Source organism: Osmia bicornis, chromosome 2, assembly GCF_907164935.1.
Source record: "Osmia bicornis bicornis chromosome 2, iOsmBic2.1, whole genome shotgun sequence".
In the NCBI taxonomy this organism is placed as follows: Eukaryota; Metazoa; Arthropoda; class Insecta; order Hymenoptera; family Megachilidae; genus Osmia; species Osmia bicornis.
This window is the reverse complement of record NC_060217.1, coordinates 9,207,425-9,224,313: the sequence shown is the minus strand read 5'-3', so window position 1 is coordinate 9,224,313 and position 16,889 is coordinate 9,207,425. Positions and strand designations below refer to the sequence as shown.

The following is a 16,889-nucleotide window of genomic DNA, read 5'->3' as shown; positions in this document are numbered from 1 at the left end:
TCGCAGTCGATTTAATAATTCGCAAGTCAAAGAAACCGGTGGCTTGTCGCACCCCCTTTCACGCTGCGCACGGGGGATGGTAGATGATTGAAATCGTCGTAGAATTAGGTTGACGTAAGAATCCAGTCGAAACTAGCCAGTCTTCGAAAACTTTTCTCCTATCCCAGTTTCTTCGAAGAAACATCGTACGGAGTCTCGGAATTGATCGACTGACTTTGTTTTCGCAAACAGAATGAGACGATTCGATAATAGAAAGAATTTCGCGAGGAAGTTTCTTATTTTTCTATAGTAGACGAGTTGAAATTTTGAAAAATCTGTGCAATTGATTTAGAACACGCTCCGTTAGTTTTTATAAAACCAAAATCAGATAACTATCGATTTCGAGTCGGTTAGCGAAGAAAGGATGAACGTTATCTACGAGAGAGAAAGAGAATAACTTTCTGCTGATCCTTTGAGAAGGAATTCCATTGAAATCGGTGATTATAAAAGTTCGAGGAGATGGCGCATTTGAAGAATGAGGCAAATGTTTGCACGACAAATCTTCGAACGAGCCTTAAATCTATATGAATAGAAGTTCAAGAGATCCAACCGGCGGCAGGGAGAAATCTTTAATGAAGTTCGCATTAAGGATCGCTCGGGAAACTGGGTAAGCTACCCTTCTCGGACCGTAGGGCGTTTCGACGTCTTATTTTCCTTCGAACGGGCAAGAGAAACGAGCCGGGATAAGAGTGAAAGAGAGGGAAAATCTCGACGCCGGCGTTTCCAAACTTTCCTATTCGACGCGGACTGCTCTCCAAGCGAAACTTGCGAAAACTTTCAACCCCTCTCCCCCTCGTATTCTCGGTTTTTTAATGAATCGCCTCGACGAGAAATATTCGGACGAATTTGTTTCCAAGTTGCCGACCTAACGACAAGTCCCCTGCCTGATTGCATCGACTTCCTGTCAAAGGTATTCGATAAAAATAGCGCGTGATTATTATTTCGCGAATTCAGTTCGGACGGAATTCCACCGAGTTACTCTCGTAGCCGCAATTCGTTCTCGTTGGAGGCAGAAATTTCGGGCTCGGTTGAAACGAGAGTTTAGGAAAGGAATAATCCGGAGCACGCGTATAAATTCAAATCGTTGCACCGCTAAAGCGGCCTGTGAATATTCATTCGCCTCGGTCCGGCCTTCCCGCAGTTCTGCGGACACTTGTCGTCCTCTGGGCCGGCACAAAGACTCTTTCCCTGGTTACCACTACTTTATCCCTTGTAGATACCTATCTCGGAAACGAAGCTACGACTTTCGAACGCTTTGCGAAACGCCCACCAACATGGATTTAATTGACAGAAATTAGCCGACCGGAGTGGAACAATAAATAATTATGAGCGACGCGGTGCAACCGTAATCCCCTTAATTGGAACTTAATGTTACTACGAATTAGTTTGGAAAATAAATTAATCCATGGTATCTCGTTCCCAGAGACAGACTGTTTAATTGGTCCGCGTGTATCGCGTTTCCCCACTGTTTGATTTCCGTTTAATTTAAGCATCGCGTTCCACTGGCTACAAATTATTCGCAAGCGAAAATGTACGAAAAAATGAAAAAGAATTTTTCGAATCTTTCTCTTATTAGTTTTTGTAGCTTTCCAAAGTTTGATAGCCGAGTGAAATCGCCCGGTTGCAGCGTTCTAAGTGGAACGAAATTAGCATACGATAGGTTTGACGTTGTAGCGAGAAATAAGCGTACATTCGATAATTAATTTTCCCCGTCGAGCGGGTTCGTTACCGTACTCGCAACCGAAAACAAGCCGGCAAATATTGTTTGTACATCGAAAAGTGTGTTGGCGATGGTTTCGCGCGTGCACCGGATGGAATTTGAGCGAAGTAGCCGGGAAAGTTAAAATTTCATTGTTTCTACCGTAGTGGAGCTTCCGTTTCCGCCTCCGTCGAGATACGTATTAAATTTCATTCCATTTCGTCTTCGTGGTCGGACTGCACACGTTCTCGCGGAGAAAGCAGAGAAAAATCAACCTTTTCGACGAAAAAGAAATAACTACTGTTCGAGATACAATATTGAAAACAAGAAAAAAAGAAGAATTCAATATTGAACAAATACTGACTGATACAATAGACAGAATTTTTGAAAAACTGATAAAAAAAAATTTCGGATAACAGCGCGTTTTAATATCTGCGTGTTCAATATTCTGCGTTGTTGTACGCGAGTTAGCAATGTAGCAAGGTTACAACGAGTTCACAGAATGAAACCGTGGTGGATGTTGCATGTAAAATTCATAGGTTTCTGCAAAATTCAGAATTCGAATGCGGTAGAATGCATCTGTTGGTAGATTGCTCAAGGCTACACGCTATTTTTCGAAAAGAACAGAGTAACTGGAGAAAAAAATATTTGAAATGGTTAACAGGAAATGTAGTAATAAAAATGTTAAAAAGAAACAGAAAACAAAATTTCATTTGCTTATCGCGTTAAATGGGTACATGAAATTTTTATTATATAATTATTAGTGCAGTTTGATCCAATGCATGGTTAATTTCAAGGGAACCGGTTTTCCCGCCGATTTCTCCGCGAATGGAACAGCGTTTTCCCGCCTGCTCGGAAGTTGGAAAGAGAAGCGACGATCGGTAGCGTTGAAGAGGAAACGAAAGAGCTTCGCCTACTTCGGAATTGGCGCGAGACTGGCAGAAACACGTGCGTCCCATTTACCGGGATTGCAGACTCGCGCGTATGCGCAACGAGCTAACGCGCATTCATGCGGTTCCCGGTTGCTGGCCGCTCGTTAATACCCTCGATTAACCTCTCGTTGCTAACGATCTACCAGCGACGTTTAATTCGATCATCAGTTTTCCGAGGTAAATTCATTACGCCCGACTAGACTAATTGCTTCGACTCGCGGCCCGTCGCGTCGTTTCCGCGAACGAAACATGCTTCGTTCGATCTTTCGAGGAAATCTTCGAAAGATTCCTTATTAAAAATCAAGAAAAACAATAGGGGAATAACTATTGAGAATTCTAAGAAAAAAGAATTTGATGATTAAGATCTATGATTCTCACGATTCATCAAACTCAGCCAATTTTCAAGCGTTAATTTGCCTAAATCCTGATTTCGAAGCGTCCGATACGTTCCCGTGATTCGACAGTGATTTTTACGATGGTTTATCCTTCGGAGAAGCAACCCTCGAGCGGTGCTTAATTTGCGGCAAGGGGGAGGCGTTATCGTTAGGATCGACGAACAGTCGTGACGGCGCTCACCCCTCCATTATAGGGTTAACCGTAATGGATGTTCAGGATATACGCTGCTATTCGCATTTCTCTGCCGCATAGTTCAAAATTAACAGGAAGCCGAATCTCTCGTTAATCAGCTGCTCTGAAATGTCCTTCGACCGCAGAGAACAATAACAAACACGCGGTAAACGTTCTATCGAATAAAAGATAAGGTAGATCGAAATTCGATAGCCTGAAATAACACGAATTTTCACTTACTTTTCTTTTCCGCGTCCTGATGCATGGTAATCGATGAACAGGTGTTGTCTATTTAATTCCGAGCAAAAACACTCGCGCGAATGTTAGGCGGCACGCGTTCCGCAAAAATGTAACTCGGAAAAGAGGGGAAAACGATTCGTCTTCTTTATCGAACCGTTTCGCGGTGAAACGAGAGCAAAGAGTGGAGCGACGAGCGAGGGATCAGCCGGGAAAGAGCTGCTAGTCAATTACCCGTCTCGGTCAGTCAACGCGGACAGATGTGGAACGCTCGTCACCGGTTTCACGTGTAGTTCCATCGACCGGGACCTTCTCGTTATTACTTATTCGATAGATTTACGAGCTATCCGGATCGCTTTGTCGCGAGCAACCGACGTAAATAAACACGAGCCTGCTGCAGTACAACCGGCGCGGCCCGCTTCCGAAACACGACTGACGACTGAAATTATTGTACAAATTCTCTATATCAATAAAGATAAATACTGTATTACGATTTCTGATTAGAAAATTATTTCAGCCTATCGTATCTACTCTCTATGGATAGTATAAACAACATGTTGCGTTGTATCGTTTGTGCTTTCCGTTAAACGGTCATGAATTTCACTGTCGATTTAACCGGAAATTAGAAGCGAATTTCGCATACGAACGAAAGGCAGAGGTTGAATGAAACTCGACGGAAAGCCGCAAAGAGATAATCGCCTTAATTAGCGACAATCCCTGTGTTCTTGCCTGTACGACGAAACACGAATGGGGAATTGAATGATAAACCGGACAGGAATGTAACCGCGATGAAAACCGATCGTAGAAACGATGAAGTCCGGCAAACTATTTACAGATTCGACGGCGTAAATAATTACCGCGTGTCAACGACACGTACCCGTATTTACCGTGGCAAATGCATCATCGATAACCGTGACAGCCGCTTCTAACCGCGACAGACCAGCTGCCGCGTTCGTGCAACGAGCGTTCGAGTTATCGTACGTTCATCGATTCGTCGCTGGATTAGCAGCGAATGTCCATTATACGTTCGCGTGCGCGCGGCCAGCTCGTTAGCGGCCAACGACGACCTATAAAATTTATTATCCGGCTCGACGCTCGGCGCAATATCCCTGCGGGACGCGAATTTGTAATCGGAATTTCGCGTAACGCGGAAATTGCGACTGCGTTGTTTAAAGGGATTCGCCGCGTCGCGACGCTCCATCGAACAGAAATGACAAACGCGTTTGTTAACGTTGATACATCGACGCTCGAGATAGCAGTTCAAAGAAAAAAAAAGAAAGCAAATATCAGTGATTAATGGCGTCTTTGCACGCAAAGTAATCGAAGCGCATCGTTCATTGACCTAATTAAAAATTTATTTAATTATAATTAAAATTGAAATTTGGACAAACTTCCTTTGGAAAGTTTCAAACAGTCCTTTTCCACGAGTATCGAAATAACGCTTATGAAAGCAATTATCAAAATTGTTACAAATTCCGTGGAACATTTCTATCAACCTTAATCCCCCATTGTTCCTCTGTTTCCGTGTTTCCCATCCAGCTCGTTTCGTCGTCGGGACGCGTCAAAGAAGACCGGGTCGGCGTGGAAATTATTCATGAACCGCGAAAGCTAGTTTCGCAAATTTTAATCCTATCGAAAACTACGAGCGGAAAGTTTTCTTTTTTTGTACATCTTGCAGCGTGGTCTGAGCCAGAGCGTCAGCTGCAGCCGTTCGTTTTTCCCCTCTGGAAAATGCATGGTAATAAGGTACGTGCCAATCGAGCGCGGCGAGGAAACGATTTATAGATGAGAGCTCGGTATCGCCAATAACAATCGTGACGAACGACCGTTAATCTGTTAACCGAATCGTTTTCCATCTGTTCGTGTAATAAATAAGGCAATTAACCATTTTATTACCTGTTAAGTTACCACTATCACAGTTATTGCGGGATATGAAAAATCGCAATCGTTCTTATCGGAATTTGCAATGAAAAGAAGCAACCTCATTCGAGCAATCAAAGAAACTGCTGATTAATCTCGAAGGGAGATTAGATTATACTTGTTTATTTAGAAAATAAAAAAAAAGAATGATTATCAAGAGTGTCGAGCGTTGAGAAAGTTCCTGTAACGAGTAAGGACGTTGTTGCGAAATCAAGCTGGAAGGTGATTGAATATTCATAAGGAGAGGGTTCTACACTCTCTCCTTTTCCCCTCTATCTCTCCCTAGTTGTCGTTCCTCTTTCCAGTCGTTCTCTCGAAACGGAGCTTAAACCTGACGTTGCCACCTGATACGAACCGTGCAGTGACAAACCAGTGAAACGCGTTACAAAGGACCTCTTCTGAAATCAGACACGTCCTAATGTTCGATCTGTTTAATGCTCGATGGTCTGTTAACACTTTGTTCATCGAGTCTCTATTGTGAGCCATGTTTGATAAAGAAGGTATTAGACACGGTTTATACCCGAAAATCCCTAACAATGTTAAGTAATAAATTAAGTGGTGAAATTCTCAAGAAATAAAAATTTTCGATGACGCGTTTCTAAGAACGAAGAAGCGAAAAACTGGTAGCGTAGAAATATTAGATTATCGCGCTATAAATTCTGCCTACGTTGCTCAATAAATTCCAGCTCGTCGCTAATAAAGACACGGGATGCCGTTACACGCGACTACATACATCGCTCTCGTGAAACGTCACAAGAGCGAGCACGTTAGTATTCACGGGTCGTACGCGCCGCGTACTTGATCACCGTTCGATATCGACGTCCGCAAATACTCGTATCGATGTTCCAACAAAGGACAAAGGTATTCCTCGACACAAGCGAAGATGAAAAGACGACGCGAGAATGAATGGGAAGGATCGACGATTGGTTTTACCTATCGTTGCACACCAGGCCACTTCGACTATGGTTTCGGTGACGGGCGAGCTTTAGCGACGATGAAACGGCGAATAAATTTATTCTGTGTACCGCGAGAAAAATGCTACCAACCTTGCTCGCACGTTTCCCTCAACACGGCGAAACTTTATCGGTCAATCTTGGAAAATAACGACGGAAACTCCTCGGCTGGATCAGAATTTTCTTCGGAGGTGCACTGTCGAGATGCATGAAAATCTTGCAAAGTATTTGTCCTCGTTACTGGAAATGCGGAAAAGTAACGTCTCAAAATTTAAGTCGACGATGGTCGGATGAAATTTTCTTCGGAGAAGTATTAGGTTCTATTAGAATTCAATTTTCCTTCTCTTAACCCAACTTAGAATTTTTAGTAAAATTCTAATTATAATTTGCCCAGTCAAGGCTCGTTAAATGCCTATACATGATATTTTAATTTTCTTAATTCGAAGCAACTATCAAAAAAATCATAGCAGAAAGGGTTAATAGAAGAGTTGTGAGTTGATGTTCTCCAAAGATATTTAAAGTGTTCCAACACTTTTCATCGTAGTTTGAAAGAAATTTATGTTTCGTATGAGACGTCCCATTAAGGTATTTCTCGGCTCCTTCTCTTCCGCTCGAAATCCAGCCGTTAAACGAGCGGCCGCGGAACGGGCCCGTATTTCGCCGCCTCCGTGCGGGAATTTCAGCGGGAGAAAGGTGGCGAACGAGGAGCTGGTTCGTCGTTTTCGTGTCACGAATTCGGAAGTCGGTTGCCACCCCTTGGGGATTCGCGCTCGCCTTTCTGGATACGAGGGAACAGAGGACCGTCGTACCATCGTTTAAGCCCCTAGCTGGCAGACAGAGACACTCGGAATTCCGGCTTGAAAGGTCGCCAAGTTTGCACGGCCTCGCGTTCTTCTTCTCGCCACTTCTCGCATTCGAGGAACAACGTACATACGTGGCATGTGCGAAATTGCTCGGAAACTCTAGCAATAAGTCGACCGCTTCTGCCCTCCAACCGGGACATTCTTTTTCCTATTCTTTTATTTTTTTTTTTTTTTTTTTTTTCATTTTCAACCGGTTCCTCGATTCACGTTTTCCATTGATTTTAAATGAAAAATTGAGGGAACGATAATTTAAAATTTTTCTTCTCATTATCCAATCGTTAATTAACACAAGCCCTTACGAATTCACACTCGCACGACATTCTTGCGTTTACGGTCGGCTATATAAAATCCGGAAGCGTGATCAAACGTTTCAAAAAGCTTCCGTATAAAAGTTTATCTAGCGTTTGAATGTATTTGCTCGGGTCATCCCTGCCCGGGACATTATGATCCCACGGACTCAGCGGAACGGGATCGTAAAAAGGACCACTTCGAGCCCGGTCAAGTTTGCTCCTAGTTCACGTTCACCTGAATTTCTCAGCGAGATGGACATTTAACTGGCAAATGACCGATGTAGATTCTAAACGTCCATAAGAAACCACGAGAACTTCTTCCGAATACAGGTGGCAGCTTTTGAAAACCTTTTCTCAACTAAAGTTTCTGACCTATTCTTTTTTCTCTTCTCTCTACGTACATTGGTAAATTAACAGTTTAATCGTCGAAATAACACAGTCGGACGGCTTTTGATGGAATTACATTTCTTTGAAAAAAAAAGATATATTATATATGATACACGCTCTTCACCGTTGTTTGTCTTATAAACAAAGTATTCCCGTAATCCCAGTTTTCCTGTATTATTTCGTTGTCTTCATTCGTTCCTCTCACTTCCAGCTGACGTTTTACTCTTTCTCTCTGCCCACCGTCATCCTCCACTCGCTTACCACCTATTTACGTTTGAAATAACCTTTTATACGCTCACGTCCCTCGTTCCTCGTCGAGCGGCTCTCCTTCCAGACGAGAATAAAGACTTTATTCTATTCCGTTTCATTTTATCCCGCGATCGTTCCTGCCACGTCCCGGGACCGGTGTGTTCACGTACACGCAGCAACACGTGCGTGGGACGACGATTCAGGTAGATTATCGGCCGGTCGAACCGGTTACGAAAAGGTGGGGCGGCTCGATCGGAATTGCTAATTAGGCGCGTGTAAAATTACTGTAAATCGACGAGCCGACTATTACCGTAAACAGGCTATCCTATATGGGAATATTTCACCCTCCAAGAGGGGAGAGATCTTAGCGATTTTCACTTGAAAGAAAGGGAAGTTCACTCTTCGTTGTGTAACACGATTTAAGAAGCTGCGAGATCCTGCGAGAGAGTATCAAGAAGAAGCTGAAAATTTATTTACACAAGCTGAAGCAGAAATTTCACGTAATAAAATCGGCCAGCATCAAGGTGATTGCTCGTTTTAAAGTATCTCTTCTCTGGATGCAACGATGCTCCTCTCTCACCTCGGACCGTCGAAGAGAATTTACGAACTCGATGCGAAGGAGAAACGAGCAAAATCGGTGCCTTCGCTAAATCGTTCGTACTGTATAATAAAACGCTTTTACAGGGAAATAAATTTATAACGAAAATTACGGTAATTGAAAGGCTCGGCGGTGGAGCGGATCGATGGCGATCGAAAGAGAGAAAGAGATGTAGATGGTCCGGGAACGATTTGTGGCCCCCGAAGGAACGGAACGGAACGAGCCACGTTGTAATTTCAAGCAAAGCCACGTGGAACGTTTGCGCTTGCGTTTCCCTTCCTAGCCGATATCAAGTACGAAACGTCCCGTTCTCCCGATTAAACTCCCATCTCCTCCTTCTTCCCTCCACTAATTCATACGCTGCCTGTGATATTCATGAATCTGAAATTCCGACCGTTTCGAATATTTAGTGCGACCACGACCCCTTTCCTATCGGCCGAATCTCGTCTCGCTAATATTCTTCGTTCCGACAGAAATCGAAGCTTCTATGTTCGATCGAACTTTAATTCTGTTATCTTAATTTCCAGTGGAAAAGCACGATCGTCCGTTGATCAGGGAATGTAATAACACAACCGTGTGTTCTGAAACGATTTTCATCTTTGTCTGCTGTCAAAGGTGCGAGGAGGGAATATTTGCTGTAAAGCCAGCGCGTAAAACGACGCATATGGAAACGGGTGATGCATAAAAGACAAACATAAAAGTCGGTGAAAAGAGGATCCTACCTGGTGTGGCTGCAGGGTGTCAGGGATGGGCCGTGGTGCTATTAGCCAGCCGTGCTTACGGGGCGCATAAGCGCAACCTCCACCTCCGAGCTACTCCGGCTTTGTCTCTGCATCCTGAAAAAGCGAGAAATAAGCGAAATGAGTTTTACGCCGTCGAGAATGTCGAAGTCGCGTAACCGGCCTCGCATTCGTTCTTCCGAGAATATTGCGAAATTTGCATCACCTTTTATGAGACCTTAAAATGTACAAGATAATAAAATGAGATGTAACAACAAATATTTTCGCAACGAGTATTAATTTCCCCGCGACAGAATAGATATTTAAATTATCCGCTAGCTTCGTTCCTACAGAATTACAAACAGCGAGCTAATTCTAAACCCAAGGGAGAATCCTTTGCATTCCGAACATTGTCAAATACAATGACGAGTCAATATTTATTAAATGCGCTGGATGCAGTGTCCATTGGGTCCACGAAAAGTTAAATTATTAATATTCTTTCTGGTATCGAGGATTTTCTATCGGATGTAAATACTCGAGGTTCGCTTTGAAATTCACGGCGGTCGAGCAGAGCTTTTTTATATTACGATGTCGCTTCTGCACACGGGCTGGGAAGTTTGATATTGAAAAAAGCAAAAAAAAAAAAAAACGAAGAGAAAGAAAAAAGAAAAATGAACGCAGTTGGGTGAGCATTGATGGACGAGAGAGTTGCGCCCAGACCACGAGGCTCGGGGCGCATCGGTATTCGAGCAGCGTTCTGCGATTCAACGTCGATATGCGTTTTACTCTCGTCCGGCCTTGGTTACGTGCAGGAAGCAAGGAAAAACGAGCACAAATACATAGCCAGTGACGTCAATTTCGGTAGCCAACGTAGCGTAAAGGATCGAACAGAATCTTCGGAAATAGTTCCAATAGCTGTATAACATTTTTACCAATTTTCTGTACCGAGGAGCAAACACGAAGCTCGCGATCTTTTATCAACTCTTCAGTTACTCGAACGCAATCTTGGATCTTTGAAAAATAAAATCTGGATTAAACATTAACGTGTGTTCAATATCGATTCGTATTTACAGGCCGACGTATTCGAATCGCTGAGTAACGCATTCTGTATCGCGTGAAATATTTCCATCAGCCCTCCAACGGCGATATTTTCCATCGGTGAAACGTGATTAATCACCGATAACAATTAACGCTTTATTCGAGAACGCAAGTCAGCGAGCGCGGTGTTACACGAGTTCGTGTTTGCGCACGAGGCCATGTAACGGGCGGAGAAAGGGTGAGTTTGTTCGCCGCTGCGGGAAAAAGTTTATATTGGATTTCATATTTAATGCATCGGCGAAGCTTGCTTCCCAGATAAATTATTTATGTCCGAACGTTTTGTCTTCGTCCGACAACGAGGGGCGAATCCGCATCAACGCAGGCACCGACGCAGAGAAAGAGAGATGAAGAGGGTGAGAAAGGGAAAGGGACGAAACGGAGCAAGGGATGATTGTCGAAAGGTTGCGATAAGCCCTGAACCGAATAAAAACCGTCAATCTTCGGGGGTGAAGATTTTCATCTTGTCGACTTGATGGGTCATCACTGTAGAAGAATGACGTTAAATGGCACGGAACGTCGACCCTTTTATCGCCAACTAACCCCGGGATTTTGCGAATTGAATACTTGAAAAATATTTGCAATATTAGATTATGATTTCATTGATTGTAATTAGAATAATTGGATTCTTTCATTCTGACGGTGTCAGGTCGAAAGAGCTAAGTACCAAACTATTAAGGAAACTGACCCCTCTTTTTTCCCAGAAAATGAGTCACCTAAAGATCTAACGAGCGGACATTCGACGTAATAAAATCTACACTCCAGCTGACGCAGATGCTCGTCGACGATGAATATACGAGCGACGATGACGTAAAATGTTCCAGGAGTTCGAAACTTTTCGAGATGTTAACTTACCGTGTACGGGCTCCCTGATATCGCCCTTAAAGCCGAACTTTCAAGTATCAAGAACATGAGAGAATAGAGAAATTCATAGTGGATGAAGGTCGTAAAAATTTCGAGAATACGTCGGTGAGATGGTTTTAATCGTTTCACTGAAAAGGACTTCTACAAGATTCGCGAAGGGTTAATAGTTTCGTAACTGTCTTCCGTTTTTACCCTGCAATTTTCCGGCGGGAAATTAATCGTTTCTCTCTGTTAAAAATGACAACCATGAAAGGGGATATGTAATAATGACGAATCGGGAGAATCGTCTCGATGTTGAATACGTTTTTAAGGTTTCACGGTGACTCGGTGAGTCCCGTGATCGATGTCTTGGAAAATGGTGGAAATTACCTGGCACTGAATTTAATTTACTTCTTAATATCCTCGATCTATACTGTAAGATTATTAATAAGAAATCATATAATTTTGATTAACTTGATACTTGGATTATTGAAATGAAATTACTAAAATTCTTAATTTTTTCCAAATTTCTGTGAATATACTAAACATATTTCCTAACGATCAGACTTTCCCAGACCAAATTACAAGCTATCGAAGAATGATTTATAACTGTTCCATAAATAACTGTAAATCTTCATTTCCAATTCCGAACGGTGTCTCGCATAGACGGCGAGCGTATACCCCGAGCGTTCGACAAACTTTCTACTATTCATCTTCGTCCGCGAAACTTTTGTCACGCTGAAATACGCTTCGATCCGCGTCTCGACGCAACCGATCGCCAGGAATCGTGCTCGGCATCGTGGTAACACGTGTTCCCGGAAACTACGAACGTGATCTAAACTCTCCGATAGGAATCAGCTGGCTACATGTGTTTATATTTTCTTCCCTCTCGAAAGTATCAAAAAAATTGCAATTTTTCACTTCCATATTATATACCTGGAATTATTATCAGAGTTTCGCGTTGAACGTTCATGTAACATGGCTTGCCAGTAACTGTTAGTTAAGGTCGATTACTAAGTAGTCCCGGACATTCCAAGCAGCTCGAGGCCGGACGATAAACGGCCGCAACTACTTTCTCCCCGTGTCCGACCTGGTTGTTGCTGATTACGGTCTAGAAACGAGTAACCAAGCAGGATTATTACCACAGCGTAATCTTCATTGTCTTTACGCGAAGAATTATTTGAACGGCCCCTTGTGGCCGGTAAACGCTCGGCCGAAGCACGTTTCGTGGTCGAAGAAGAAAGAAAAAAATGAAAGTTTCTACGGTCGTTGAAAGGAGCATTGCTTCGCAATGCAAATAAACTCAGGGTGGGATGTGTAATAACAACACCGGTAACACTGACCTAGAATATAAGTTAGATTTGCATTTATATACTGCGCGAGGGTCAGTTTCCAGCGAGTTGTTTGTAAACACTCTACAATGTAAACGAACGTGTTAACGATATCGTATTAACGATTGTTTAAGGTCCGATACCAGAAAGAAGGGTTGGAACGGAGGCGGGAAAAATAGGAAGATGGAAGGATGAAAGAAGGAGGAAATAGGTCAGGGGGCAGAGGTCAGGCGCAGAAAAGAAAACGGTCATGGCTGCCTTTAGCCCTCCTTTTCCTACGCTTCGAGTTCCACTCGCGAACGATCGATCAGCACGAGCCCTCGTTCTCCCTTTCGTCTTTCCTTTCGCGCTCGATTTATCATTCGAGATTCGCAGAGCCGCGGCAGAACGTACGCCGAAATGGTTATCGTCGATCACGAAAACGTATTACGGATTCGGCTAATCGGTGCTTCGGATCCATGAATCGGCACGCGAAACATCGAACGATAAACGGGTAACGGAAGGATTTTATTCGTGCCACGATTTTTCATCGAATATACTTCATCCTCCGTTCTGACTCTCTATTATAGTAATTTAAAAGGAATTTTCTGGTAAATGGACAGAGAATAAATGTGACTTTTTGTTAATCTACTTGCAGCAGAAATGAATATATACGTTCTCTTTCATTATCGTGGAAACAGATACACAGAGAATATCGTGTTATCAGGATACTAATACTGTTCAAAATTGACCCAGAAACTCTAGATGACATTAATAAAATATAAAATTTTGTGTTTGAATTTCTACTAAAAAAAAAAAAGAAACGAGTTCACGCGCAGTCTATTGGCAAGTTTCGTCGTTCCGTTCCGTTGAACGATTCAACGGAAGTTGGCCAATTGAATTTCGCTCGGGAAGGCCAGAATCGCGTTTGCCCCGCGAATACCAGCCTCGACTCGCAAGAGGATCGTCGCGGTAAATGTAAATTGTAAATTGTAAGATGACGATGGCGTGTATCCGGTGGAAAGGAAGCTTTAGTCGTTGGTCCCTGCTGTCGCTTTCGGCTGCGACCAATTAACGCCGCGCCATCGACGAACTCTCGAGCGACGCGCGGTTCGTTATCGTCGAGTTAAGTCCGCGCAAAGTCCTCGTTTTCAGCGAGACCAAGAGCGAGATGAACGATGCCAAGTGGACGAGTGAAACGGCACTCGCCGCTCGCGGCAATTAGCGAGAGGATCCAGACATTAAACAACCTAACGTCTGCGCGATAATTAAACCATTTGTATCGTTAAGAAACTAGCAAAAATTTTACCCGTATCACAGAATTCCACTTCGCTCTTAGTTCAACGAGTGATCCAACTAAGGTTTCCATCAAATTTCAATTCTAAATCGAAGGCAGCAACACTTCTGTCGTTGCACGGGACGTACAACAGCGTTCAATGATACCTCGAGCAACAACTTGTCGATCGATCGAGAGTCTCGATAAATCGTCGCGACAGCCTTGAAAACTCCTCCGCTTCGTTTCCTCGTGCACAATTCAAAGCGACGCCGTTCCTCGTTCTATTTGCATAGCTATTTCCTTCGTTGTATAATAGCGTTTCGTGATACGCCGTTATAATTCCCCGCGAGAAATCGTCGAAATAAAGAATACCGTTCTAACGCGGCTTCTTCGCCGATCCTATTGGATCTTCCCGCTATCTCTGGCTCGATCATTTTTATCGCAGCTGTTGTTTATAAGCGCCATTTTAGGGAACGCGAAAAATTGTAGGAACAAACGAGGGCGAATGGAGTTAAGAAAATGAAGACTTTCTCCTTTCGAAACATTCCGTGTGTGACTGTGCTGAAAGGATCAGCAGAGCGGATTCATCTGGTTCAATAAATAACGTGTAACATACCGTTAATAAAATGACTTTTAGTTGGACGCTCGTTCGACAGCGGGATTTACCGAGGCCTTCTACGCGCCCGTTCCGATGATAATTTCCAGTATAATTTTGGAGCGTCGTTGAACAGGCATCGCGCGGCGGTTTCTGGCATGGATTGGCTCCGGCGCGGTCGCATCGACCAGCATTTTGATACATGGCTTGGCCAAATCGTATTCAACATTAACGTCGAACACCGTTCGACCGCGATACGCTCGCAACGTCCTCGCTCGCAGATGAACGCACGCGTCCCGTTAATTCCGCATTACGCGTGATTAGCGTCCGCGTACAAATGGACGATCCACGGGACCGTCGTTGCTAATTCGAGAAAAAATGTGAAATATTTCCAAAGGGTTACGACCTGGTAGAAAAGCAAAGCAGAACCATCGATCGCGTTTTATTTATCGACGACGTCCAGACGTTATATATCGAGGGTTAATTAAGCGTTGGAAATTACCGATTAAAGGGCGATCGCCGGCACGCGCCGGGCTTTGAAAACCGAGCCATTTCCCCCCCGCCCCGGGGAAAAACTCTGGCCTGCCTTTGTGAGACCACTTTTAAACCATTGTAATCCAATTTCGTTTGCTTCGACGTTTGCGGGCTTTTGTACCTGCAAATATCGCGGCTTTGTCGCGGCTGCAGGAAACGTCGATTCCTCCCAGCGACCGGTTAATTGGTTCGAACCGAAGAAACGCCAGGTGCACCGTTTTTTTCGTTCGTTTAATCAAATTGTTAACGAACGCTGCTTTTGTATTTTACGTTATGTTATGAAAAGCAAAATTGTCAAAGTAATTTGCTGAATATTCGCGTTTGTTTAATGCACCAGAAACGAATTGAAGTAAACGAAGATGGTATAAAAATTTGAAAATGATAATTGAATATTAAATTCGAAAATAGGAGCGTAGCAAAAGGATTAATCAAAGAAGAAACGAGTCGGCTGATTGTCGTCACCCTTGCTACTTGAACCGCGTTCTGGTGCTCGCGTAAGCCATTACATATTACCTAACCACGTGGGTGTGTGTGTGTGCGTGTAAGAGTCGAGAATAGAGCGGTGGGTGCGAGGTCGAATGACGTCAGGCATTCGACGTTCCATCAAGTTCGTGGGCACGCGACTCTATTCTTTCCCCGGGGCTTGTGCAACCACGAGAGGCGGTGAAACGAACGCTAGCCGTGGTAAATACAGTGCTGACGATGCGCGTTGTTACTTCTCCATTCAATGAATTTATTCCCGAACGATTCCTTAGAAATACAACCGAGTCCGATGCGGCTCCACGTGTAGGCGTTTAACCGTGAGAAACGTTTTCCGTTTTGCTTCTGCATCCAGAAAATAACGTCAGCGATTTATCGAACCCTTTGATACAATGTTTCTCCGAGAGAAGTGAAATTCCTGCGCGCGATAAGGTTCGAAGGAATTTTGAAAAATTTTTATTAAAATCAAAAATTCTTTTCACGAATTGAAATTGCGAGTTATTTTCCGGTAATTGGAAAAACGGTAAATTCGAACGAATCTGTTCCGATAATTTAATCGAGTTTTAATAAAACCCATTTACTTTCGATATTGATATCCTTCGAAAATGAAAGTTCATATTTGAAAAAAATATTGTAATATAAATAGTGGTGATAGATGACAGAATTTTTGAACATAATCGTGAATTCTCACGGTCTCGAAATAAAATATGTGTTTATTTAAGAAAAGCCAGGAGCAACGAAATCGAATCGCGCGAGCTAGTTTGTTAGCGAACGATCATCATAAATCGTGGGCAAAGAAGCATGGCGATCGCCATGAACGCTGCTTTCGAACACCACCGTACACCCATGGATTCAGTCTCATTAATCATCGGCCATTGAAGGCTCGTTCGTTCGTCCGGTATTTTACAATCGAAAAATCACGGCACGTCGAAGTTTAAAATAATCGATGCTCGGTCATCGAAGCGAGTAATACAGTTTCGCGATCAACCAGGCTCCGTACACGATCACTTTGCACTCGAAGCCTATCGAACGATGTTTCTCGAGCTCGTTTGCATGCGTAAGGACGTTCAGTTTTTTTCCCAATTAACGATTAACTGGTTTCTAAACGATTTACGAAGAACCTGCTACAATCTTGACGAACGATTGATTTTCTTAATACTTTGACGCAAATTAAATTAAATTCTCTTATCACTTTGACGCAAATTAATTTTGATATTATCGAACAATTTATATGGAAATATGATGCGTCAATTAAACTCCTTTTGTTCCTTATCGTTTTATCATTTCCCATTCGATAAAGGCG

At 43.3% G+C, this 16,889-nt stretch overlaps 1 protein-coding gene across 4 annotated transcripts in view; it reads right to left on the bottom strand.

Annotated features, from left to right (window-relative positions):
• The window catches only part of LOC114883075 (mucin-5AC), a 180,384-nt gene that overhangs the window by 53,331 nt on the left and 110,164 nt on the right, over nt 1-16,889 (bottom strand). For all 4 annotated transcript variants that reach the window (XM_029200443.2, XM_029200444.2, XM_029200475.2 and 1 more), the window contains one exon: nt 9,457-9,570. The gene's annotated coding sequence lies outside the window, so the exon portion shown is untranslated. The remainder of the gene's footprint in view (nt 1-9,456; nt 9,571-16,889) is intronic.